This window comes from Lichenostomus cassidix, chromosome 2 (genome assembly GCF_008360975.1).
Source record: "Lichenostomus cassidix isolate B80296 chromosome 2, HeHo_3.0, whole genome shotgun sequence".
Classification (NCBI taxonomy): Eukaryota; Metazoa; Chordata; class Aves; order Passeriformes; family Meliphagidae; genus Lichenostomus; species Lichenostomus cassidix.
In genome coordinates, this window is record NC_139482.1 from 98,847,648 (window position 1) to 98,873,281 (window position 25,634).

The window sequence follows — 25,634 nt, forward strand, 5'->3', positions numbered from 1 at the left end:
GACAGAGTGGGGAGAAAGGAGACAAAAAAAATCTAAGAACTTCAAGCAGCCTCTCGTATCTCTGGGTCATAGAAGATGCAGGACTGGAAATGGGGATAAGAAATGGGAAATAATCTCCCACATATACACAAGTATTAATAGCAATAACAAATAAAACCAGAATGAACACTGCAATTTGAAATAGTGCAGTACTTGCCTAGCAGAAAGCTCGCAAATAGATTTAGCCATTGTTAGCCCATGCTCACAGCCAAAATTTCCACACTAACATAAAGAAGATAATAAATGGGAGAGAAAATCTGATGGGCTTTGTATTAGCATCTTGTTTGGCTTTTTTGAAGAGGGAGTGTAAAGGAATCATTTATTATAACTCTTTTCATATCCGTCAGATGTTGCATGTTTTATGTAACTATAACACATTTGGCAAACTCTTCCTACCTACCCATATGCTAGGGAAACGCTCAAACTGTGCAAGAGAAACCTTTCTTCACAAAGTAAATTTCCTCGTAGAGAGGAACTGTGGGTTGGACCTAGGGGTCCGAGATCTCCAGGCCCTCCTCTCACTGCAAGGACTGATACTTCCACACAACCTAGAACTCACATATCTGCCTCCCTGGGAAGCAGAAACATCCATCCTGTGCTCTAGACATGCCAAAGCAGCAGTTGCACTGGACCATCCCACACACCAGACCACAACACAGATGCAGTACAACCAAGGCAGCCCTCATCCATGCCCTTACAATGCAAGTGCCAGATGTGTTTGCAGACTGGCCAGTGCATTTCATCACCAGTGACCGGGCCCACTCCCTGAAGCAGAATAAAAGGACTCTGACATCCACAACTCCACCACAGACTCCAGGGCAGCCAGCTGGGCCTGAGAGTTGACCCCAGGGGCCACTCCACATGGGATGCACTGCTGTGCATGTGACAACTCTTGATCTTTCACCTCAAGCCCCTACCTCTGACCTTGAACTCAAACCTCATTCATCATATGTAAGAGACCAAAATTTGCAAGCTCCACGGTTAGTCCTGAAACTGGTATCTTCCAGCTTTTTCTGCAGTACATGGGGAAAATGGCAGCAGCTGTGATGAGTGGGAGCTGCCACCAGAATACCCCAGCACAGGAAGGAGACAAGTGTATGAAGAACACGTAGGAAGCTATGGAGAAACAGAAGAGGGTATGCCACAAAGCATTTACAGCACAACTTGAGAGAAAAACAAACCATCCTCAAACAATGGAGCTAAAAAAGAAATGGCAGTGAGGAAGAAGATGATAAGAGTCCAGGTGCAGAAAAATGAAGGAGGATGTTCCAGGCAACCAAAAAGGATCGTCCTTCTTGGCTCATATTTAAAACATATTTAAAATTTAGAATTTTATAAACAGATTTGCAGCGCAAACTGATAATGCATTTCACTCACCAGGGCTTTCACCTGCAATCTATCCATGCAATTTAAAAATGTTTTCAACTAAAAACATTTGCTCATTAAATGCTTCACATAGATGTCAAACAGTTGTGTTATCTTGGCAAATATCTGCCATAAAAAGCAACCTCACTGTAAGATTTACATTTTTTACTAGGTTCAACAGTGAGACTAAGCAGAAAATACCCTTTGCCTTCAAACTTGTGTGGGACTTTTCAAACTGCAGATGGACCAATTACTTAATCTGCTAGGATCATCAAGTCAAGTTTTGTTGCTGGCTTTGTTTGGAAAGCTGCTTCACTACCCTTCAGAGACTCTTGAGCTGCAGAAAAAATGCCTATAACTCAAATAGATAAGCACAGTTTAGAACTGTGATGCACTTGTGTTAACAAGAACTCAAACAGTCAATGCAGCAATCATGGAAGGGTTTCTGCAAGAGAAGATTTGAGGTCACTGCTTTGAATGCAAAAAGTGAACTGTCAGGTGACCACAGAGGGCGGCTGCAACAGGGTGTTTCATTGCTTCTGTAGAAAATAGTGCTAAGCCCACCCATGAAAAAAGAACAGAAAAGGGATTTAAGAGATCAAAACATATAGCACTTGCTTTTTAATCTAGAAAATTAACCCTGCACGGAAGTGGAATCAGGGTGGGACAGACAGAAGGATAAGAGTAGGCTGCAAGAGAGACCTGCAGGACACAAGTAAGTTGTCCTGACTGACTAGGTTTTGAGCAGTCTTTCCATGGCTTTAAATTGTCACTGCAAAGAAAATGGGAAGCAAATCCTTGTACCATCCCTTGTGGCTCACCTGAATGCAGCTGCAGCACTGGATGTGAACCTGAAATCAGAAACGAGTGCACAGGACAGGGAGAAATGCATTCATTTGTCAAATAAAAGGGACTGTAACTGCCTATTACCATGAAGTCCTGTCCTGTTATTTCTAACAGGGTACCAAAGCACTGGATTTTAATGTTTAGAAATCAGACCAGGTAGACAAGCTCACAGGAAAGAAGGTTATGTTTTCTGAGTGCTAACTGATGTCATACTAAGTAAAAAGCTCAAGTTTGATTTTACAAAATGTAAACTTACATATCAAATTGTTCCAAACATCTAATAAATACCTCCAGAAGCACAGAGTGGTTTATACACCTGAAAATTATGGAAAATAATAGACACTTCTGGATATCAGTTTTCTGAGATTCCTTTTTTTTGGCCCAGTGCTATACAAACAGAATGCACATTGATAGAAGTGCACAGATGGCCAAAAATACTCCTGCTTCACAACTATACAAGTACACTAGATGGATTACATAAAATTCTCAAACTTCCTAGATCTCTCAAGTACACTGTGTGTGTTATGCTCACTTAGAATAGTGATAATGCAACAAGTAACTCCATTGTTCTCTTACACATGCACTCAAAACAAAGGTATCAATTCACCACTAATTTTCAAACAGCAAATTATTTAATCCTTGCTAAAATAAGCATGAAGAATATAAATAAAGGTATCTTTACAGAAACACTGAATCTCTTCTCCAATCAGTTTATGATCCTGCTCCCAATTAGGCTTAAAGCTACTGATTTTTTTTTTACGTCTGTCGTGGGTTCCTGTGGCAAGATTTTGGTAGCAGAGGGGCTAGAGGGGTGGTTTCTCTGAGAAGCTGCCAGAAGCTTCCCCTGTGTCTGACAGAGCCAATGCCAGCTGGCTCCAAGACAGCCCCACCACTGGCCAAGGTCAAGCTCAGCAGTGATGGTGTACCACCTCTGTGATAGTGTATTGAAGAAGAGGGTAAACAGTGGAATTTCAGCCAGACTAAGGAGTGAGAATATGTGAGAAAAACATCCCTGCAGACACCAAGGTCAGTGGAGAAGGAGAGGGACAAGGCACCGGAGCTGAGATTCCCGTGCAGCCCATGGAGAACCATGGGGGAGCAAAGAGCCACCTGCAGCCCCTGGTGGAACCTCAGCCCAGAGCAGGTAGATGCCTGAAAGAAGAAGGGGAGCCATGGGGGGCCCACACTGGAGCAGGCTCCTGGCAGGACCTGTGGATGCATGGAGAGGGGAGCCTACACTGGAGCAGAAGAAGAGTGTGAGGAGTCCTCCCCTTGAGGAGGAAGCAGCAGCAGAAACAACATGTGATGAACAGACCACAGCCCCCAATCCCTGTCCTCCTGCTCCACTGAGGAGGAAGAGGAGGTAGAGAATTCAGGAGTGAAGTGGAACCTAGAAGGGAGGGGTTGGGGTGAACGTGCTAAGATTCAGTTTTTGTTTCCCATTACCCTTCTCTGATTTGATGGTACTAAATTAATTCCCCTAAGTCAGGTCTGTTTTGCCCATGAGGGTAGATGCTGAATGATCTCTCCCTGCCATTGTCTCAACCCATGAGCCTTTCACCATATTTTCTCTCCCCTCTCCAGCTGAGGAGGGAAGTGATCAAGCAGCTTTGTGGATGCCTGGCATCCAGCCAGGCTCAATCCACCCCAAAAAGTCCTAAATGATTTCAGAAATAAAGGTCTCAGCCTATAGACTGAGGCCAGCCCTAATAAGAATTACATTCTCCTGTGTCTTGACCAGGCTGGATGGGGTTTTGAGCAACATGATCTAGCAACAGGCATCCCTGCCCACGGCTCTGGGGTCAGAACTAGATGACCTTCAAGGTCCTTTCCAACCCAGACAATGACTCTATGACTTGACAAGTTCTTCTTCCAAGAGTCCTCGTTGTATATGTGTAGGAGTCTGCACTTTGGTAGCCTACCAAAAGCAACTAAGTTTGCCAAAAAGAAATCAGACCAATGTTCAGGAGCAACACAATACACTCTGGGATAGAAATGCTCACAACAAACCATTTCACGTGTGTATTGTACACTTCTAACTAAACATTGCTAAATAAAAAGGCAAAAGTAAAGAAAGCAAAATACTCAATCAAAAATATTTCAGAAGAAAATTGTGGGGGAAAAAACCAAATATATATATATACTTGTCAAACTGTCTGCAGTAAAACCAGGTTTTGCCCATGTGCACCTATTATGCAGAATTCTAATACAGCTCTATCTCAGCATGTAAAAAATACTCCCATTACATCTGACATATTATATTAATTACTTGATACGCATATATAACAAATATTCTGCATAGTACATCACAAATATTGTACACTTCCTCCTACTCTGCTCCCAAAGAGCTTTGCCAATAAGGCTGTCACAGCACCATCGCATGACTTGTACATTTCATTAACCTGTAGTGAAACAAGCGGAATGCAAACACAATCATTTTAACTGTCCACATTTCTACAGTTTTGACAGTACATGTCCTAATTTAACTCCATTAATCCCTTTAAACCACTTAAAGTGTATTCATGCTTCCCTAAAACCTATGTGTCAAATCACTTTGGGGACGGTGTTCAATATATAGGTAATGCCACACATGCATATAGAATGTCACATACGATTTAGTGGAGGCTGTCATGTGTCACATGTTGCAGCTTCCACCCTCCAACGATGAAAGGAACATGTATCTACAGTTGCTAAACTCTTCTTTGAGACAGAGAAGAAAAATTATACAGTCTACTAAAAAAGTAAAATAAAAGGAATTTACCAATTATGTGCCTGGTCTTCCCCTTTGTAGCTGCATTAAGGCAGTTTCAGGCGCAGAGAGCACAGTGTTCTGCAACAACCCCATCCACTATGTCACGATACTTCACCACGTTTCTAAGTTCTGCAGCTTATGCAAGCTCCCAAATCTTCCGCATAATACTTACTCATCCAGCTGGAGAAAACACAAATAATCTAAAGAACCAATAATATACATGGTTTACATAACACACTCTGCAAAACAGAATTGTGGAACTAGTCTAATGAACGAAAGCAAGACTGAAGCTGCAAGAAGTCTGAGCGCCCAGCTGGCTGCACAGGGCACTTTGCATTGCATTTGCTCACAGATCCATCGCTCCTCTGAGACATGGGCAGAGCATCTGCATAGGCAGTACCTGCTCGACTTGTTAGGGCTCAGACTTAGTTAATGTCACACCATTTACACTGTTTTCTAGTATATGCCTCACAGCAGATGCTATCACAGGAAAAACATACCTATTGCCACTGACTGCTGGGAGAATGGTAAGTCCATTTGACTGAGAGACAGTGAGTGAACCGACTCAACAGAGTCACTTGTGACAATCAGGATGTGACAATCACTAGGAATAGAGGAAATCAAACAACATGGGTGAAAAGAAGTAGTTTTATGTACATGGAGTATCTTCTCTTAAGTGGCATCATCTTAAAGAACTTCACTTTTAAAACCACCTGAACATGAAAAGTAATTCACCAGTAACCACATCTGAATTTTTCAGTATCTTATAAAAATCTAAACCTTAGACCTTAAATTTATACCAGCTTCTAGAAGATCAGAGTTCCATCTGAATTGTTTTAACCTACTAGTAAGACTTCATTTTCTCTTATCACATCATTTTCATGTTTGCCTTTTCTGATGTTCATTTAACAACTTCTATTTTTTTGATGTTCATTTAACAAACAGGTTCAGACAGCTACTTTCCTTTTCCTGTCACCAGGCTTCTGCTAAGCAGCAGGGGTAAAGTCATTACAACACAATAAGAAAACAGAAGCTACTAGACAGATTTCAGCAGCTTTAGTACATGGAACCACTTGCAATTTAGTCAGTAGTTGGACTGATTATGATAATTTATCAGTTGCTGTTATACCAACATAACTCCCAGCGATAGAAACATCTATGACATGGAGAGTCAAGTGAAAGAGAAGGGGCAAGAACAGAAAAAATGTGAAAATCCTAAGAAAAAGGGAAAATAACAGATTCAAAAAGCTTTGGAAACTGCAAATACAGGCAGTGAACTGAAATTGTATTTTATAAAAACACAGACTGTTTTTCTAGACAGCTAAATATTTTTGTTAATGGATAACACTTCCCTAATATATAATTTCTATATGGTTACACTGAAAGAAAGAAATGGGGGAAAAAACCAAAACAAGCATCATATACAGAAATTGCCAATTTCTGTCCACAGCCATCTTTTCTTTCTCAGGTCTGTTTTGGAGCATCCACAGCATTAAACAGAAGAAGGCTGTAACTAGAAGCTTAAATATGACAGGATTCAGACACTTGCCTTCCATGCACACTGTCATTGTGAATTAGGCATGAGTTGACAAGCTAAAGACCTGGCTTGCAGTCTCATCATTCAATCATCCATCCAATCTCATCAATTGAGCAAGGCAGTAACACATGTCCCCTCCAGCTTAAATGACAGCAAAACTGTGGGTTGTAATCACAGGTCATCTTCAAACGACACTTTTCATTAAGGATGGTTTTGTTTCAAATCAATTTTTATTGGAAATTACTCTAATACAATATTTCTCTTTGCCTTTTTTAACTCTTGCATTTAATACTGATTAGAAGAACATTTCAAAATGATAATTTCATCATTTTCTAGGAATAAGATAACAGCAAATGACATTGTGTAGAAGTCAAAATTAGCCATTTGCAGTCCAAAAACTCTGAAAAAAATAAGGTCACCTAGATGAAACTTTCACAACTGAATCTTTAGCTAGTACTAATCTATCGTGTCTTAGTTACAAGTCTAAAATATTTTAACCATGTTGAAGCTGTCTCAAATTACCTGGACATAAAAATTTGAAAAATAAATAAAAACATAAATGACAACATAAGTCTCCTTAAAAAAATAGTTCCACATTTACACATATCATCTAATGCTTTCCTAACATGTAAAATGCATCATTTTTCTAAATTTGTCAAATTGGGATTCTGCTCTTTATTTCCCTTCTAAAAAGAATTGTTCTCTCTTTCTATGGACCTTGAGCAGCAATTCTGGACTAAGTCAGCTGAGTGTGACCTGAAAGGATGCTGATGGAGCCAACAGAAAAACAACAGGAAGAGAAGTTTTATTTCTGTGTAGGGTATAGAAAGAGTAGAAGTAAAGTAAGAACCACTACTTCAGTGAGAGGATAGGCTCATCTGGGGCTCATTTACCAGCTTTTAAACACCAAGAATTCCTTAATAAAAAGGGTCAAATCTAACAGACACCACAGCAGCATCTCTGATTTTCAACTAATCAGAGAAATATAATCAAATCTCTGTTAACACAATTTGCTTTGTAATAGTTTACCACAGCTGAGGATCTGCTTTGCAGATAACTGGCAATTTATTTGTTTTTTCTCTCACATCACTAGACAGGGTGCACACATTTCCCAAATTTTACCAAGCTTAAACAAAATTCTAACCACCCAGCACAGATACTTCATCACAAGTTTATTTTTTTCTGTTCTATCCTCACCACCTTCCCAAACATATCAATCTCAAACATTTGATAACAGCTACAGAAAATATGGGAATACACTTTTGTGACAGCATATAAACACTACCAAAAATACACTTCATTATCAGAAAATGTATTTTAAAATTTGCACCTAGTGAACAGTTAAACATACCCTTTTTCCATCACTCTGACAGAAATGTGTTCATCCAAGCCAAAAGTAAGGAACAGCTTTTAGATAAGGATATATCATAGACTCATAGAATAGCTTGTATTGGGAGGGACCTTCAAAGGTCATCTAGTCCAATCTTCAGCCAGATCAGGCTGCTCAGAGTCCCATCCAGACTGACATTTTTATGGATGTTTTAAGGGCTAGAGCATCCACTACCTCTTTTAGCAACCGCTGCAAGTGTTTCACCACACTCATTGTAAAAAAACTTCTGTCTTCTATCTGTCCCTCCTGCCATTTAAAGCCATTCCCCCTTGTCCTGTCACTAAAGACCCTTGTAATAAGTCCCTCTCCAGCTCTCTTGCAGGCCCCCTTTAAGTACTGGAGGGCTGCTCTAAGGTCTTCCTGGAGTCTTCTCCAGGCTGAACAACCCCAGCTCTCGCAGCCTGTCTCCATAGAAGAGGAGCTCCAGCCCTCTGGACTCACTCCAACAGGTCCATATTCTTATATTGGGGACCCCAAAGCTGAACACAATACCCCAGGTGGGATCTCACAAGAGCAGAGCAAATCTGTCTATATGTATAAACACACATACAGAGTTTTCCAAATAACTGCACTCTCAAAAAGATTGCTATTATATTTTAAACAATTCATATTTTTACCTCAGTGATGCTATAAATGATCCCACATTTCCCAGAAACTGGAACACCAGAACAGATTGAGATCCTGAACTGATCATGCAATCATGATCCCCTCTGCTAGTTCTCCCACCCAGCCTGCATGCATCCCTTGCAGCTGATCTTTGAACAAAAGTCTAAATTTCAAGGAATTTTCAACAAAATATTTTTGTTGTTTCCAAAACTCAGTGTTGGGAGATGCAACATACAGGCAGTTATTTACTCCCTCTAGGTTTATAGGTTATTGGATTTATATCAATTACTATTTTATCAAGTACAGTTTGTATCAGTGTGCAAATAGTCAAAGAAGAGTTCTTATACCAAAAATCACACTAAAAATTATTTTAAATAGTAAAAGTTAGAAGCCAAGGATCAGTTTAAAGCTTGACTTCCTTTAAGAGTTTTAATCTTAAAGAGAAATGTTAGTAAGGCTGCCACTTCATTATTCTAAAAATTAAAAAAAAAAAAAAAAAGAGGCTAAGTTCATACAGAACAAATCAAGTATTTTGGGACAGGCACAACAGACTTGGTCATTTTTATTTATTTTTCTTCAAGCTCTAACTCATACTACATATCCTCAAAGTTACTTTTTTATTTAATCTTTGGCAAAATGCTTTCCTTCCTCACAGAGATAACAAAGTATTTTCATTATAGTTGTCAAGTTGGGGAAAAAGAGTACTAAAACTTGCCTTGATATTATCAAAAATGGAGACTTCTAAACCAACATTTACAAAGGAACTTGGAAAATTAATCCAGATGTCCAAGAAGAACAGAAGAACTAGCACAGGGATTGCCCATGAAAAAATGATCAGAGAAATACTACCTTTGGCGTATTTTTTATTACAACTAGCTTCATGAAAGCCCTGAGGAATGGCAGATATTCTGCAATTTCCTTCCAGTCATTTCTTTATAATTACCTTCAAATGTGAATGGGAGGCTTCCACTGTCTGAGCTGCACTGCTCCTGTGTAAAGGCCACATATCCAGCCAGGGATACCAGAAATGGTTGTGTTCCCCATAGTTAATATAAACACCACCTCACTACACTGGTGTGGAAGCCCTCACACTGGTGGTTCTTGTGACATAACACTTCTTGCAAGAACCAAAAGATGTGCTGAGTGTCAGACAAAAAGAAGAATTTTACCCATCATAGCCCCAGCCACACAGAAAACACGGTCTCCCCATATGACAAAGCAAATCCAAAAGCTGGAAGGTAGATAAGGTATGCCAGCAGGAAGGTCTTTATATGACCCTCCCACCAGTGAAGATCCCATAGAGAGATTTTTTTTAAAAAAAAGGGAACTCAACTTTGCGACTGGCTAAAGAAAGAGTAACTTTGAACCTACATACCACACCTAATAATTTTTTTCTGAAATAGTGCTTAGTTAGAAGCATTTCATGTTCAAGGTAACAGACTGGTGGTAATGAAATGTGAACTTTTCCATTTCTCTTCAAAATTGCAAGCAACAACACAGGGAACTTCTCACACTGTCCAGTTCAATTTCCTTCTCACTTAATTATAGATCAGGAGTAATTCCACTACAATTAATTAAGTTACATCAGAGGCTGACAAGAGAAGTAGCAGTCTGTCTACAGCATGACACAGGGGAAAGACAGCTGTTCTCCCACCATGGCCATTCATTTTTAGCCTCAAAGAACATTAGCCCATTACCATTGCACTAATGACCAGAGCCATTCAATCAAAGAGCAATTAAACTTCTGCAAAATTAAAGTCCAAAGTCCAATCCTACTTTTTAGGAAAGTACTTTAATGAACAATGTAAAGACAAGCCTCAGAGAAAGAGCTCTCCAGCCTTCCTGTTTAAACAGACACAAGAGCCACGAGCAGAGGAAAAGAGACCCAGTCTGCAAGGACACTACTGCTGGAGAAGACATCCCCCAGCGTGGTCCTTCTCATCAGGGCTCCTGCTTTTAGCATTGTGTTTGGCAAACACCCAACATTTGTTGGACAAAATGCAAATACCCCTTTCTTTTTATTTGCTCCTCCACAGCCACAGTACTGACTCCATACTTGATTCTCCATTTTCACTGCAGAAGGAACAAAATGCTCTGGCTAACTAAAACCAGTGTACAACATCCACTCCAGAACCAAGCAAGACATCGGACGTAAGGTGTGAGTTTTCAGGCCTGGACTGAATGAGAATAGCTATAGATGAAAGTCATCTATAACTAAGGTTCCTTCATTTCTGAATATTTTTAATAGTATCTACACATTTTCAGTCACAATTCTCCACTCCTGTCTTCAGGTTTTGGTTTATCCATCAGTTTCTCACCTCAGACCTTCAGCATTCTCTCAGTCAATCTCTTCCCTACTCTGCTCTGTTCATTTTCCTTTCACCTACTTCTCTTCAGTTCTTCACTACACACAGCAGCTCCACAGTCTCCCTCTAGAGAGAGTCACCACCTTGCTCACACTTTACTAACAGCAGAATGGACCTAAGTAATTCTTACCCAGTCCTGGACCAGTCACTGCGTAGTGTCTCAGAGACTGATCCCAGTTTTACAGGCAGAATGCAGAGTGGCACTAGGACGACAGACCTTAAGCGCAGGAGGGGAAGAGAAGCAAGCCAAGACAAGCAGGGAGGCAGACACAACCTGTATTCTTCTGGGGGCTCTCTCTGTACTGCACAGATGTTGCCTTACGCAGCTCATCACAGGAACCAGAGTGTGAACAAGAATCCTGGTGCTTCAGAGACTTTCAGGGAAAGACTACCCAAGCACTGGAATGCAGCTGAATAAAAAAATAGAATGCACAGGAGACACAATTTCTAATGGAAACACAGATTATATATCAGAGGGCTAAGAAAATGCCAGAGGCTACATTACAGCAGACATAGAGTTTCAATACTTAAAAATCAGTGTACTTTTACTGTCATTGGGAAAAATAAATTTGAAGCAACCAGCACATGAGTATGAGTATGTGCATGAGTATGACTGAAGACAAAAGGTTGGGCTGCACAAATCTGAACAATTCACCTTTACAGAGTGGTGGCTGCCGCAGGGTGGGTTGGCACTTGCCAAGGAAACTCAGGGACAGTCGGCTCCTCCCTGCACTGCAGTTACACCAACAAGTCACAACCTCAACATGAAACTGTACTTTAAGTCAGTACCCAAAAGGCACTTTGGAATTTTCTGTTTGTACTTCAGTATTCCTTCTCCCTTTGTTACAATCATAGAAGATGGAGACACACCCCTGGATCTGATCCATCCAAAACCACATGGATCCTCTGTATTCCCAACAATGTTTATTGCCATTTCGATGGGGCCACCCTTAATAAGCACAAGAACAAAGAAAAATTACTTATTAGCCCGTGTGACAGATGCACAGAAGTATGCTTTAACTAGCCATTCCAGATCCACTTTTTAAATGACAGCATATGTTGTTGTTATTTACTGGGAGTAATTGCACAGGTTACTGGTTAACTTTACAGCAACATGTTTGTGTTTTTTCTTTCTTGGTCTAACTCTCAGGCAACGTTTCTTTCTGCTTTTATCCTGATGACTTAAGTGAATAATTCTACTAGCCTAACCATTTCCTCTGTCAAACAGCACAAATCCAAAGGTTTCTGGATTCAGCAGGTCTTCAAGCCCCACTGGCAAACCACAGTTCCCTGCAGCATAAAGTTGACAATGACCATTGGAGGAAGAGTTAGAAGCTATGTATCTTTTCAGCTGCTTCCCAACTACCTTACATGGAAGCCTGGCCTCACTGAACTCACTGACCAGCACTTTATACATCAACTTAAACAAAAGGGGGTGTTTTTATCTTTGTTTTAAGTCAGTTATTAAAAAATACCATCCACTGTTGTCATGCACTATGGTAGGAAAAATTATTTTTCCATAGTTATTCTTCACATCGCTCCTCCTTCAACTTACTACCAAATCCAGGTACTTCCAGTTGTTGACACAACTAAACAACCATTTTTATAGTATTGGTCTCATAGTGGGTAATCTGTAAAGGCTCCTTGTTTCTAAATAGGGGTTTTTATTGTTATTTTTCTTATAAATTCCTCCTGCTACCTCCTGCAGGTTTTTTACATGCAGACAGGACCTAGGACCCATGGAGAGACATTTTCCTTAAACAACTGAGTGCTCTGTGTTCACATACATCTGGGGCAGATTGAGATCACAGAACACACACTATATGTGCTCCCAAAGTGCTGACGGTGGGATTCAACTATTGAGAAACCATCCTTTAAGTTCAGTTTATTCTCTTAAACAAGATGCTTCCAAGTGAAACATACCATGGTACCCCTACTAGATGAAAGACTGGTTTCAGCAGCAGACCTTGTGTTCTGATCCCCCGAAAATCACCAAGGGTATGAGCAAAAGTCAGATTTAATATCAAACTACAAAGTACAACAGATTCGTTGGCAAGATTCACTCTACTTACAAAGGGCAACTAAGGCAGAACAAGGGAAAGCAAGCAACGACAAAACTGAACAAAATCCAGGCAATCAAAACAGAAATTATTATGTGTGTGTGTGTAAAGACAGCATAGACAAGGATGAAAAGGAATGCAGCCTAAAGCTTAAAAACATTTAAACTTAACAGTACTTTAACTTAACTTATACCTTAATTTATAGCTTTACCTTAACAATCTAACAGAGAAATAACACTTAACAGCATGAGTCTAAGTTAGAACTATAACTTAACCTAACTTCCAGATTTGCTATAGAATGTGCACAAAGGGTAAGTCAGTGCAAGGTAAGATACCTGAAGAAAAATCTCCCTCAGAGCTCAGTGAAAATACTCACTTCAGATGCTTTTGCACCTCCCATCGGGTGAAGGATGAGGCCTCGAGGAATGATGGTATCGGCCCAGGACATGTCGTGTTCCAGCAGTCCTCCAGGATTTGGGAGGATTTGCTGGCCCTGAGCAGTGTCCCCCTCAGAGGGACATTGCTGGTCGCAGGCCTGCTGCAGCCCAAGACAAAGGGGTTTGGTCATAACAACGTTCCATCCTGGCCACAGTTTGGGTCAATGCTTTCTTCGAAAGTGTGAGAACAAGAATGTTATGCCATTCAGGCCAGAGAAATATTTTCCAAGGCTGATCATGAGAAAAACAGAATCTTGTTAGGAGTCGCTGGGAGCAGACAGGGTTTTTGATAACCACAGACAGAGCTGAGCCCAGGTGGTGTTTTCAAGGCCAAGGCCTAACCAGCATTTCTCAGATCACACTGCAGCCTGGAAGGAGTGGCAGGAAAGCACCACCACAGCTTGTTTGAGAGATTCCCACCTCAGCTGGCCACTCCATTCCCAGCCCACAGACTGCTGACTCTTCCTCTTCTTCCCTCACTCCAATGGTGCCTCCATACCCACCTGCAGGGCTGCAGTCAGACTGCATGCCTGGAACAATCTACAATCTGTAAGAGTAACTCCCTTCTGATTCCCTCTGGGAGGTTTAGTCTAAATCCAGACCCTTTCAATAACCTGCTTTGAAGCACAGCACTACAACATCTGTCCTGGCACAGCCCCAGCAATGGTCAACCACCACATGTCAACCCTTCCCTCTGAAAAGCTGTCACAAATGGGTGAGACCTCACCACTGAGACAACAGTGATCATCTCCCTTTGCTAAATTCCTGCTCAGAAATACTTCCAACTGGTTTGCTGCATCTGAAAAGCTTTCCAGATGCAATAACCAGTCCAAAGCAGATAACCAGCATGGAAAATTTCCAGTCCAATGGCTTGTACTTGAGAGAGCTACAAACAATCAGAATACTCTTAATTAACTGAAAACAACAGGCAACCTCAGCTACAGATGCTCAGTCTCTTATAATTTGAGCATATTATACTAATTTTTATTCAATAGCATTCTAATTTTTGCACCTTTTTTTTCACCTGAAGATCACTAAAAAGTGTTTTGTGCAGGTTAGATACCTTTTATGTAACAAGTATTCTCTCAAACTGATTGATACTAGTTCTAAGGGCATATAAACTAAAGGTTAAGCATAACACAGATGACTCAAATTCTTTTTCCATACAACCTAGTTATTTTTATTAAGGCACTAAGGTCTTACATATTGTGACAGTCCAAAGAGTCACCAACAAAAATGAAAGATGAGAAATTCTATTCGAGCGACTAACTTGTTCCTCTTGTTGAATGTATACTTTCACACCTGGTCAAACAAAAGAGAAAGCAACCATTCAAATTTTCTTTCCTGGTTCATCCCAAATCTTTTGCATGGGAAAAATAAATAACATTATGGTTATCCTCCAGAAATAAAAGAATGGAAAGTCAAAACCTCCACCTCTTAACATCAGCTTCCCAGTCTTGACTATTGTCGTTCTCTTCGTAACATCGCCAGAATTAAAACAGACATTTCAAGAAAAAGATGAGAAAATCTGTTACCTTTCTATCATGAATTTAAATGAGAAGACTTCACAGCCTGAGCAGCACATCCCCTAAGCACCTCCTGCCTCTGCAAATTTATGCAAGATAATTTGCAGGGATTATTCATATTGCCGTAGATTAGAATGCTGCGCTATTATGCTTTAGGACTGCTTCTCTGGACAACACTGGTTTTGCAGAAGAGTCTTCCACTCCGGATTCAAAAGAACACACCACAAAAAGAGGGTTTATCAGATTGCATCCAAGGCTTCAATCAGCCATTCAACAACAGAATGCAAACAGGGATACACAGCAAGTAGGGGCTGCCAGTCTGAGAAAAACACCAATAGTGTCAGACCACACCCCAATCACCTCCCATGTTACGTGGAAGATGAATGACATATTTCTGAACAAAGGCATTTTGCAATGAAAGGGACTCTCTCAGAGTTCATCTTCCACAGTTCCAGCAGAATAGTGATGTTACCAGCATATGTGATTTTAAATATAATGTCCATTCTTTCATGAATAGTTAAAAAAATAGATCCCACTGTTAAATCTTTCCTTTAAAACCACAGATGGAACCACAACAAGTGAGCTTGTCCAAACTCATTTACACTAACTCCCACTCCACTCCCAAACGCAGTCCCACTGAGGATGTCTTCACTGCTGTGTAGCAGTTCTTTCTCTCCACTCCAGAAAAGTTCTGCAGGTAACTGAAGAGTCTTCCTGGGTTTTTTTGCCTTAACTGAACATGACATTTACATGCGATTTCTGCTACAAATTCTTCACACTGCCTCCCCTAAAGCACCCTATATGCTGAGGAACCACTTAATGCTGAGCAGAACCACTGTCCCTCTTCAGAACAGGGATCAGAACTTAAGTTCCATGTTTTGAGGTCTATTCACAGCCTGCTCTGGTAAGAAGTGTTAACACCACAGAAATGCTGGGGAGTTATCTGGCTCTTCTGGGGAAAAAAAAACCTAACAGAAAAGAAAAAAATAGAGATAAAAATCTAATATTCTATATAGTAGGAGTTTGTATAATGTTCATATTGTTACAGTGCAAATAAAGAGTCATCTTTGCAGCAAACTAGCACAGAAAACACATTTTATCACAGAAAAACATAGCATGTAAAACAGATACAGATGAAGCCTACTATAAAACTGTTGTGCCACAGTGATGTCTGAGCTACTCATGCTACAGATCTAAAACATAAACATCTTCATATTTGAGGTCAGTTTTCAAACTGAAGAATAAGTTTGAATTTTGTAAGAATTATTACATATTTGGACTTTTGGATTCTTCAGTTATCTATTATTAGCTGGAGTTTAGTTGTCAAGACAACAGTTTCCACTTCCACAAAATGCTTGAACTGCCAGCAGAATGTAACAGTCAATATTAAAAGGTCACCAGATTGGTCATGTCTATAGCTAGGAAATAAGAATATCTCCTGAGGGCAAGGCCAGGCTGCCACCAGAACAATGGCAATCAAACACAAGGAGAGTGGATATTTGTGAATGATCCACCCAGCAGAAACAGAAGGATTCAAGGAGCAATCCACCTCCCACAAGATCTGCTGCCCTGCTGGACTTCTGAGCAGAGCATTACTGCAATGGCCACTCCAAAGCAGCGTATGGTGTGTGTAATGTAACCGATGAAAGTATGTTTCAATGGAGAAAAATTGGATTTTACGTATCAGAGATATCTTAGGATGTGGCAAAAGCACACCAAAAACATCATAATGAAATGAATTCATGTTATCTGAGAACTGAGAGTCAAAGGAACACAGCAGTTAGGTACTGAACATATTCCATGCAGAAATGTGGGGGAGAAAGGAACATGCTCCAAAAATTAGGTCAAGTCTGATATCAAGAAAGAATGTAAATAGACATTTGGATTTTTTTTTTTTACTATGTGATGTAAGCATGATCACAAACATATTGCAACATGAGTCACACCCAAAATCTATAACTCAGACAGTTCCTGTATGCCCATAAGCCACAACTGGGAAACCCTGCCAATAGGCTGTTTAATTTTTGTAAAACCAAGTACCTTAGGATCGCATCTATTTTCCTTATACTTTATTTTTTCCCTCTAAGTATTTTGTTTCAAGAAAACAAAAAAAAAGACACAGCAGAGCAACATAACGAAATAACGTGACATCCTCTTAGAAGTCCCCAGCTCAGACTCTTCACTGTGTGAGTGCTTGTGTGTACACAGACAAAACAACACACAACTCCATGGTAGGCAGGTGTAATGTGCTCCCTCTTACTAACCACCTTCAGCTTCACACGAGCCATAGGTTAAGACAACAGCATAACCATCTTCCCAAAGCATTTTTCCCACCCAGCAGGTATTTTTTCTGTACAGGAGAAAAGGACAGAGGGAAGGATACTCAAGGGCAACTGCGCACAGAATACTCTAAAGGAATGAGAGTCAGCTAGCATTAGTCTCTTCACTTTAAAGATCCACATGACTGATTTTTTTCTTTATATATTATGTATGTTTCCATGCATACACAGCTCCCCTACGCAGTCATCTTCTGCCTTTTATCTCCTTGTCTCTCTAAATAGACACTTGCTTTAACTTAAGAGAAAGCAACTGTACCCTAACCCCAACCTCAGAAGCAATCCTTCCCCTCTGATGAAATGCTTCATAAATACTTGCAGTATTTAGTCAGAACATTTATTTTGTTGCAAGAACAGATGGGAATAAACTACCTGGAAGTATCAATATTAGCTCTTGTTAACTCAGTTTGCAGGGAACCAGAATAGCTCACTGGCAGCAAAACTCAGTGGAGAAAGGCAAGGAGAGAAGGGTAGAACAGAACATCAATGTACAAATAATCTCCTCAGTATGCCATCCTGAGGGACATGTGGAGAAGTTAGCTGGCAAATTGGAAACAGTCCTCTTGGACAACAGGCACTTTTGTCAAGTTAGCATTTCCAGGGATCTGAGAGTATTGCTGCCTACATACCTATGTTGGAACAGCTCCTCAGCTCAGTGAAGGCATCAGACACTCATTTGCCAGATTTAAATCTTCTGACCTCTCTTTTTTAGGCACTATGCTTTTATTTTTATCTCACAGGTTATTTTCAACATATGGAAAAGTAACCTCTCTAATTCCTGAACCAACCATGTCCTTGCATTAAATTGGGCCAGTGATAATTATTCAGAAATGTTTCTTTTCCTTTAAGTTTCTGTATTTACTTCCAACCACAGGCTGAAATCTACACATCATAAGGAAGGTTACAGTCACCTGGGTTGTTTTTCTTAATTATCATTTCATGTTAAGACTTAAAGAATATATTTTTTCCTTTTTTCATTAAAAGTCATTGCTTCTTTCAGTATCTTTGATAATACATTGTAAAAAACATACCAAAATTCAACATTTCAGCATTTGACATTGCACTGGTTTTGATCCCTAACAATAAAACAATGTTCTTAGATTGCTCAAAAAACAGCAATTCCTAAGTCTGAGCAATAAACAATATTGTCACACTGTATTAACATCCCTGTGGTCCTGGTTTCCCTCGTGCAATGTTAATCATCTTGTTCTGTATCTGGCATAACTTATAAGAAAATCACCAAGGTCTGTGAACACTGCTAAAATTACACTGTTAACATTTCCTTTTCAATCAGCCACAATCAAAAGACTACCTAGCTGCTGAGATCCTTCTACTAGCCTTAAGTTAAAACAGATTTTTTTTTCCTTACACACACCCCAAATCATAAAGTACCAAGATGAGCATCCCTAAAGCTTTGTACAGCACAAATCTTGATGTGTTCAATAGCTCCCCTCACATCAAGAGGGCCTATATTTGCACAGACACAATATGCAGTCACTTAAAACATAAGGACATTTTCCCCCTCACAGACATGAACAGAAGTTCAAATTTGAATATATCCCACACTTTCAGTTACAAACACAGACTTGGGTATAAAAGGAGAATCTGTATTGAGAGTAGTCAACACGTTTTCTTGGTTATAATCTCACTTGAGAACCGTTCTGTTGCCAATGAACACAGCCAGCCATCAATATCAGCACAGGGCTCCTGCAGAGTTAGTACCGGTAAATTTGCTCTCCTGAAAATCATATCTAGGAAGTACTTAATTTAACCTCAGTCATATGGTAAGCTGAAAAGAAGTGGGGAGGGAGGAAAATCATGTTTTCTAAAAAATTTAAATAACATACATAAAAAGTACTGATCAGGGAAAATACTTTACTGTATATTGATTGATAATCACATTTCCATCTCTTCTACTCTCCCTGTTTTCTTGACGACTGTTAACCTGCAGTTAGGAACAGTAAGATGCTATTGGGGAGTTTTATGCTCTTTTTTTCCCAATGTGGAATTCAAACCACATGACCAAACTATTCTCTTGCAGTGAAATAAGAAGCATTGTCTGTGAACAATTCACATCTGACCCCTTCTGCAGTTTTAAATGAAAATGAGAACAAAGTTGGTGGCAAACAAGTGGCAAAGTTTCCCACTTTTCTGCCATCATGGCAAAATTGCTTGCAGTAGGAGGATGACATAAAACCTGCATCCCATACAGAGCCCGTAAGTGACCTACTCAAGAAGGCTATTTAGATATTCACAAAGCCAAATTCAGACGTGGTACCCAGGAAACTCTTACTAAGCTAAGATTCCCAAAGTTTGTGGAAATGGATTGAGGAATAGTCTGAAAAACAGTAACAAGAAGATCGAGAAGTCATCTTGGTGGTTCTGGGTAACAGATAATACTCAACAGTGCGCTGGTTTCAGCTGGGGTAGAGTTAATTTTCTTCACAGTGCCTGTGATGGGGCTGTGTTTTGGATATATGCTGACCACAGGACTGATAATATAGAGATGTTTTTGTTATTGCTAAGCAGGGCTTGCACAGAGCCAAGGCCTTTTCTGCTTCTCATACTGCCACGCTGGGGAGACATGGGAAACTGTGAGGAGACACAGCCAGGACAGGTGACCCCAACTGACCAAAGGGATGTTCCAGACCATATGATATCATGCTCAGTAAATAAAGTGTGGGAGGAAGGAGGAAGGGGAAGACATTTGGAGTGATGGTGTTTGTCTTCCCAAGTCACTGTTACAAGTGATGGAGCTCTGCTCTCCTGGAGGTGGCTGAATACCTGCCTGCCCATGGGAAGCACTGAATTAATTCTGTGTTTTGCTTTGCTTCTCAGCACAGCTTTTGTTTTACCTATTAAACTGTCTTTATTTCAACCCACAAGTCTTCCAGCTTTTACCCTTCTGATTCTCTCCCAGTCCCACGGGTGGGGAAGTGAGTGAATGGCAGCATAGGGTTTGGCTCCTGGCTGGGGTTAAACCATGACAGACAGCCAGTTAAATTAAATAATATATGGACAGGAAATGGAGTCTTATTTCTCCCTTAAACTTTTGAGATAGAATGAATCTAACAGCTGTTCATGGGAAAAAAAAGAGCAGTAACTATTTATTCTTGTAAAATTATTAGAAGCCTCTGCAATATATACTTCATGTTGGGTTGTTTGTTGGGGTTTTTTTAAGTCCTTGCCACAGTTCATAGTGGATTTCAAATATTCATGAACTTCAATTTCAACTTTTCTCTATGATAATTAACATAATTATATGTATAATTAACATGTTTGGGTTTTGCATTATCCAATTTCTTTACCCATTTCATCAGTTATTTTCAATTATATGGGATATTGTATTTGTACCATTTACCTTTTACAGTCTCTCTAAAAAGAAGACAGAAAAAATGAATAAAATCCGTAACTTTATTTAACATTTACAGATAAAACTATATTTTCAGACAGGTACCATCATGAATAACTGCTCAACAATTATTTTTAATTACAAAAAATGCAAAAAAAAATGTAATGGCCAGCTCTTTGCAGGACCATTTGACACTACCAAGGAAATAGAGTGTTCACAGCATAGATATGACTCCAGTACAGAGGAGACTGCACAATGGAACACATTCCCCTTTAATCAAACTCTAATCTGATGGTTTTATATTCTGACATAGTTTTGGTGAACACAGACATACCTAATTACAACATGACTTGTTTATCCAGCAGCATATAAGGTTTTGACTGTGAAAGTGATGTTCACAAAACAAATGCACCCCGTGGCATGTAATTTGCTTTGATATGAAAAACCTTGAACAAAAAAATTATACTGTGCCAGCAATCAGACAGCTAAAATGAAATGTAAAAGGTGGCTAATTGCCTCAGCAATAAATTGCAAGTAGTTGAAAATAAAGTCAGTGTTTTGGTATCATCTACCACATCTAGTAGGTCAGACTTTGATGTGATAACTCTCTGTAGGCTGTTCCACTACTGAAGTAAGACATTGTGGCCATCTTTATGTATTGGAGGTTTAGCCCCTGCTGATCCAAGCTGAAATGAGCCTGCTGGCTTTTACAGCATTCATGCCTATCACATGTTCAAGCTCTCCAAAGAAACTTCTCAGTCAAAGCTCAAAGACAGTCTTTTCCACTTATTTTCTAAACCTTTTTCTTTCAATTTAGGAGGTATAAAGGCTATACCACAAAACAGTGCCAAACAGAAACCATTCAGCATGAGGCATAAGGACTTCCAGATATCTCTGCTGATCCCTTTTTTTTTTTTTTTTCTCCTTATTCAGAGTACCCAAAAACAAAGACAAGGACTTCTAACTCTACCACTGAGATCCAAGCAACAGGCATTCCAGAAATTATTCCAGGAAGATGTGCCACCACCCTACATTCCCTTTTTATCATTATGTGTTAAAACGCTACCTTAGTATACATAAACTAAATTGGATAAGAGAGTCCAATTTTATGTTAATTACTTCAGTAGCTGTCAAGCACATAATCTTCTTTTGAAACACAGCACTTCTGCGTCACTGGGCAGGAGCATTTAATGATAAGGAAAACATACTCATCCACATGTATGAAGTGCTGGAAGAAGGAAAACTTGGCTAACAGGACAAAAACCTGACATAGCCAGTGCTATGCTCCTCAGAAGCAAAGCCTTGTCAGGCTTTCTATTAGTCTTAATTATAAGTGAACAGAAACAAAGTGGGTTCAAAATGGTTCTGTATAAATCTCTTTCCATTTGTAGGAAGCATTAAACTACACAGATTAGCAGCAGGTAAACAGAACTGGGAAACCAGCAGTAGGAGATACAAAAAAAAATAGTGAAGATCTCGCACAGTATCTGTACAGGTAAGAAATGAAGAAAAGAAGATTAGTATTTCTAGCTATAGAGTCAGACAAAACATTTCCAGCATGAGATTAATCAGGAAGACGCCTCATCATTTTCCATACATTAATATATTCTCTTACGTGGTGAAACAAATACAAAGAGGAGTGAAGCAATGGAACAGAATGAAGCTTCAAAAACTGCTGAGTTTTAGTATTATCCCTAATCAAGTTCCAAATTTGCAGTGGAAATGCAAAGAAAGTTAAGGCACTTAAAATTCAAACCCAAAACAAATAAATGCAATCAAATAAGAAAAAGCAAAGAAGTCCTTCCCCAACAAGAAGTTAGCAGCTCTTCTCAGAAATATTCCTGCGGACCTGTTTTCCATCAGAAAATCCAATGCATCAGAACCTAAACACTTCCCATAAAGCACCTTTTTGATGACAGGAATAATAAAACAAAAACTGAAGCAGACACTTTAAGAGGTAGAGATGTTACAAATGTCATAGCTTTGTGACTTTTAATTATTTTTTTAATCTTATGACACATGGTATCATAAAAGACTAAAGAATGCATCAGTGCAATGCAAATGTAATTCTTCTGGAACACTACAAAAATGGTTTTTTCATTCTGTTTTAAAACAATCAGGTTTTGATCCTGTAAGCTTTACAGCATGATGTAAAATCCCTTTCTCTCCAAAAGCTTAAACAAAGTTACTAAGACCAATCAGAGTTACCTCTGAGAAGACCTCTATGTTTTTATCAGGTGATATGGAAAAGATGCTTCTATTTTACTTTATTTAATAATGAATAGTAGCTCTGTGTCAAAAGGAATACAAATAAATATATATAAGTTCATATCAGTGAAGAACTGGCAGCTGTTTCCCTTCTCAGAAGGGTCACTACTACATTCTTTAATTATTTAGAATATCTCAAGGAAATAAAAATGTTGCTTACTTTAAGCACATGCAACAGTTTTCAGATACCCATAAGGTGGTCACTCCCTCCCACTTGCAACTAGAGTTATGTCAACTTTGCTCTTTTTGGGCACTTACTTAGCAACTTTAGAAATAAGATTCTCTTTTTTCATATTTTATTTTCTTCCACTTGACCTTTACTGCACTTTAGCACAAACAGAAGCAATTCAAAACACAAAAAAACACCGAGTTTGAAAATTAAGATCGAAATAACAATTTCTAGATTTCTTCAGAAAAGCCTTAGTTGTGTTATTGCAGATTGGACTAGAACTCCAGAAGGTTCCTTCTGACCTAAATTATTCTACAATTCTCTTTGTAGCATTAGAGGATGAAGCAAAAGTGAGTACAGTTCACCTCTTCAATCTCTACACTCCTCCATGGAATTGTCCTGATTTCACTTTCACCTACTTTTTCAGCTTAGAACTGCTAATATGCTCACACAGAAAAAAAAGAAAAGTTTTACACCTGTAAGAAGAGAGGCCTCCAGTGTGGAAGAAAGCAATTTTTTTTTTCTCTGCCTTACCTATGAGCTGTTTCTCCCCCATATTTCGGACTGGCATTGATTACTGATTTTTTTTTTCCTTGAAGTTCACTAGTATTTGTATCCATGTCTGCTGCTTTAATCAACATCTGCCAGGTAAAATTTACCAAACTCAGTAGGTAACACCATGTTGGCCTCAATCCATACACAGAAAAATCTGCGATAGCCTCTCATCCCCACTGAAATCCACGTGAAACTGCAGGTAAACTCCCTTGCAAGACATGGATGAAGATTTACTGATGGATCTAACTGGACAGTGATCTGAATACACATTTGCATTCTTACACATTAAATTCACTATATTGCCTCAACACAGATTAATATAACTGCATTTAACACAAAACATTTTTTTCATCCAAATTTACATTTCTCCTGTTGTTTTGTGCCCTTCTCAACTCAAGTCTGACTCACAGACAGATTAGAAATTAGATCAACCTAGAATTGCAATAGTGACTTGGCCTCTTTGGACTACAAAAAGACCAAACAGTAGGACAGAGTGACCGGAAAATTAGGAAATCAATGACAGTCGGTCCCAATATGCTCTCCTTAACCTCAGGAAGAATGTGGAGTTTCTGAAGTTTACAGAGTAGGTCTTCCCACAGTATAATTCCAACAAAATTCCTGGAGATCTGACTTTTTGCAGGGCCATTTGAGATTACAAATATCTAGAATGCATATGTTGGAGACTGTGAACCCCTTAGCCCCAAACAAGCATTTCCATTTAAGTCACGGAGTGCAACAATCGCCTGGTTTATTCCGTGTAGCCACGTAAGATGTTTACTGTGACAATTCCAGCTCCAACCACTGCAGGAGGAAATCCTCACACAGCCCTGTGTGCTAAAATAATACCCTAAAGCAGGAGCAGCATGATTGGATTTCTCCATGCAGCTGAGGTCACCCAGGCCCTGCATCTCGTCTGTTGATCCCTGAGCCACCAAACACCTGCCCTGCATGGGCTCCTGCACAGGAAAGCTGGAGCTCACTCGTAATTTGGGAGTGCAACATCTTCAGCTAGATAAATAGATCAAACCCACCGAGCCACAAACTTCCTGACATTCTCCAGAGCGGGCAGGTTTTTTTTCTCCAGAGCATGGAGGTTTTGGTATTAATTTGAACAGGGAGGAAAGCTGGAGTCTGCTTCGCAGAAACATCTAGTCAAATAAATACGTCATTAAGCTAACTAGCTACAGGATTGTCTAGCAGATGGATGACATCTTGGTTGCTAGTGGAACACTTTTCTATAGCCTTGTTTGAGGCAGACACATATGGCTCTCCCAAGCATTGATGCAAGCTCCCAGATGGACTAGATCATTGCTGACACCTTATTATAAATCCTAGAGATGAAAGAAGGGAGCACAATTTTTAAATCACAACACAGGACTCTAAAATATTCAGACTTCCTAAAAATCAAATTACAACAGAATATCTTAACTTCTTTATGTTGAAAGAAGCTATTTCTAACCAGGAACAGAAAATAGGGCAAAATGCTGCATCAAGAAAGACTAGAAGAGCCTTGAGGAAGCTTAAAAGACCAGAAGATCCTTAATGTAAATGTATATCGTAACTACATATATGGAGTTACAAATATTACAGCCCCAAGGATGCAAAAAATTATCTGCTGTGCAGCTGTTACTGACACCAAAGAGCTTCCATCTGGAATTTCTTGGTTGGGGTGGAAGGGGAAAGGAAAGAAGAGGAAGCCATTTAGACATTACAGATGCATCTCTGAAATGTCTGTACCCTAAAGGACTACCAAAAGAAAAAAAGAGAGAGAGAGAGAGAGAGAGAGAGAGAGAGAGAGAAGCCTAGCCACAGGAGCAACAGGAAAACTAGCAGAAGTACGTGGGAGACTGGGGATAACAGAACCAGTTGCATACAGCATTTGGCTTTTTGTAGGTGTCAGGGACACCTGAGAACATCTCAAGTACACAAGGTACTACAGAACATTTTACACATTAAGGTCAAAGGCAGGAAAAATATTCTTTTGACACTTTAACACTGTGAAAAGAGACTACCCTTAGCATCCATAAGAA

General features: G+C 39.6%; 1 protein-coding gene across 2 annotated transcripts in view; it reads right to left on the reverse strand.

Annotated features, from left to right (window-relative positions):
* LDLRAD4 (low density lipoprotein receptor class A domain containing 4) overlaps positions 1-25,634 on the reverse strand; it is a 285,556-nt gene that overhangs the window by 249,718 nt on the left and 10,204 nt on the right. The gene's annotated exons all lie outside the window — the stretch shown is intronic.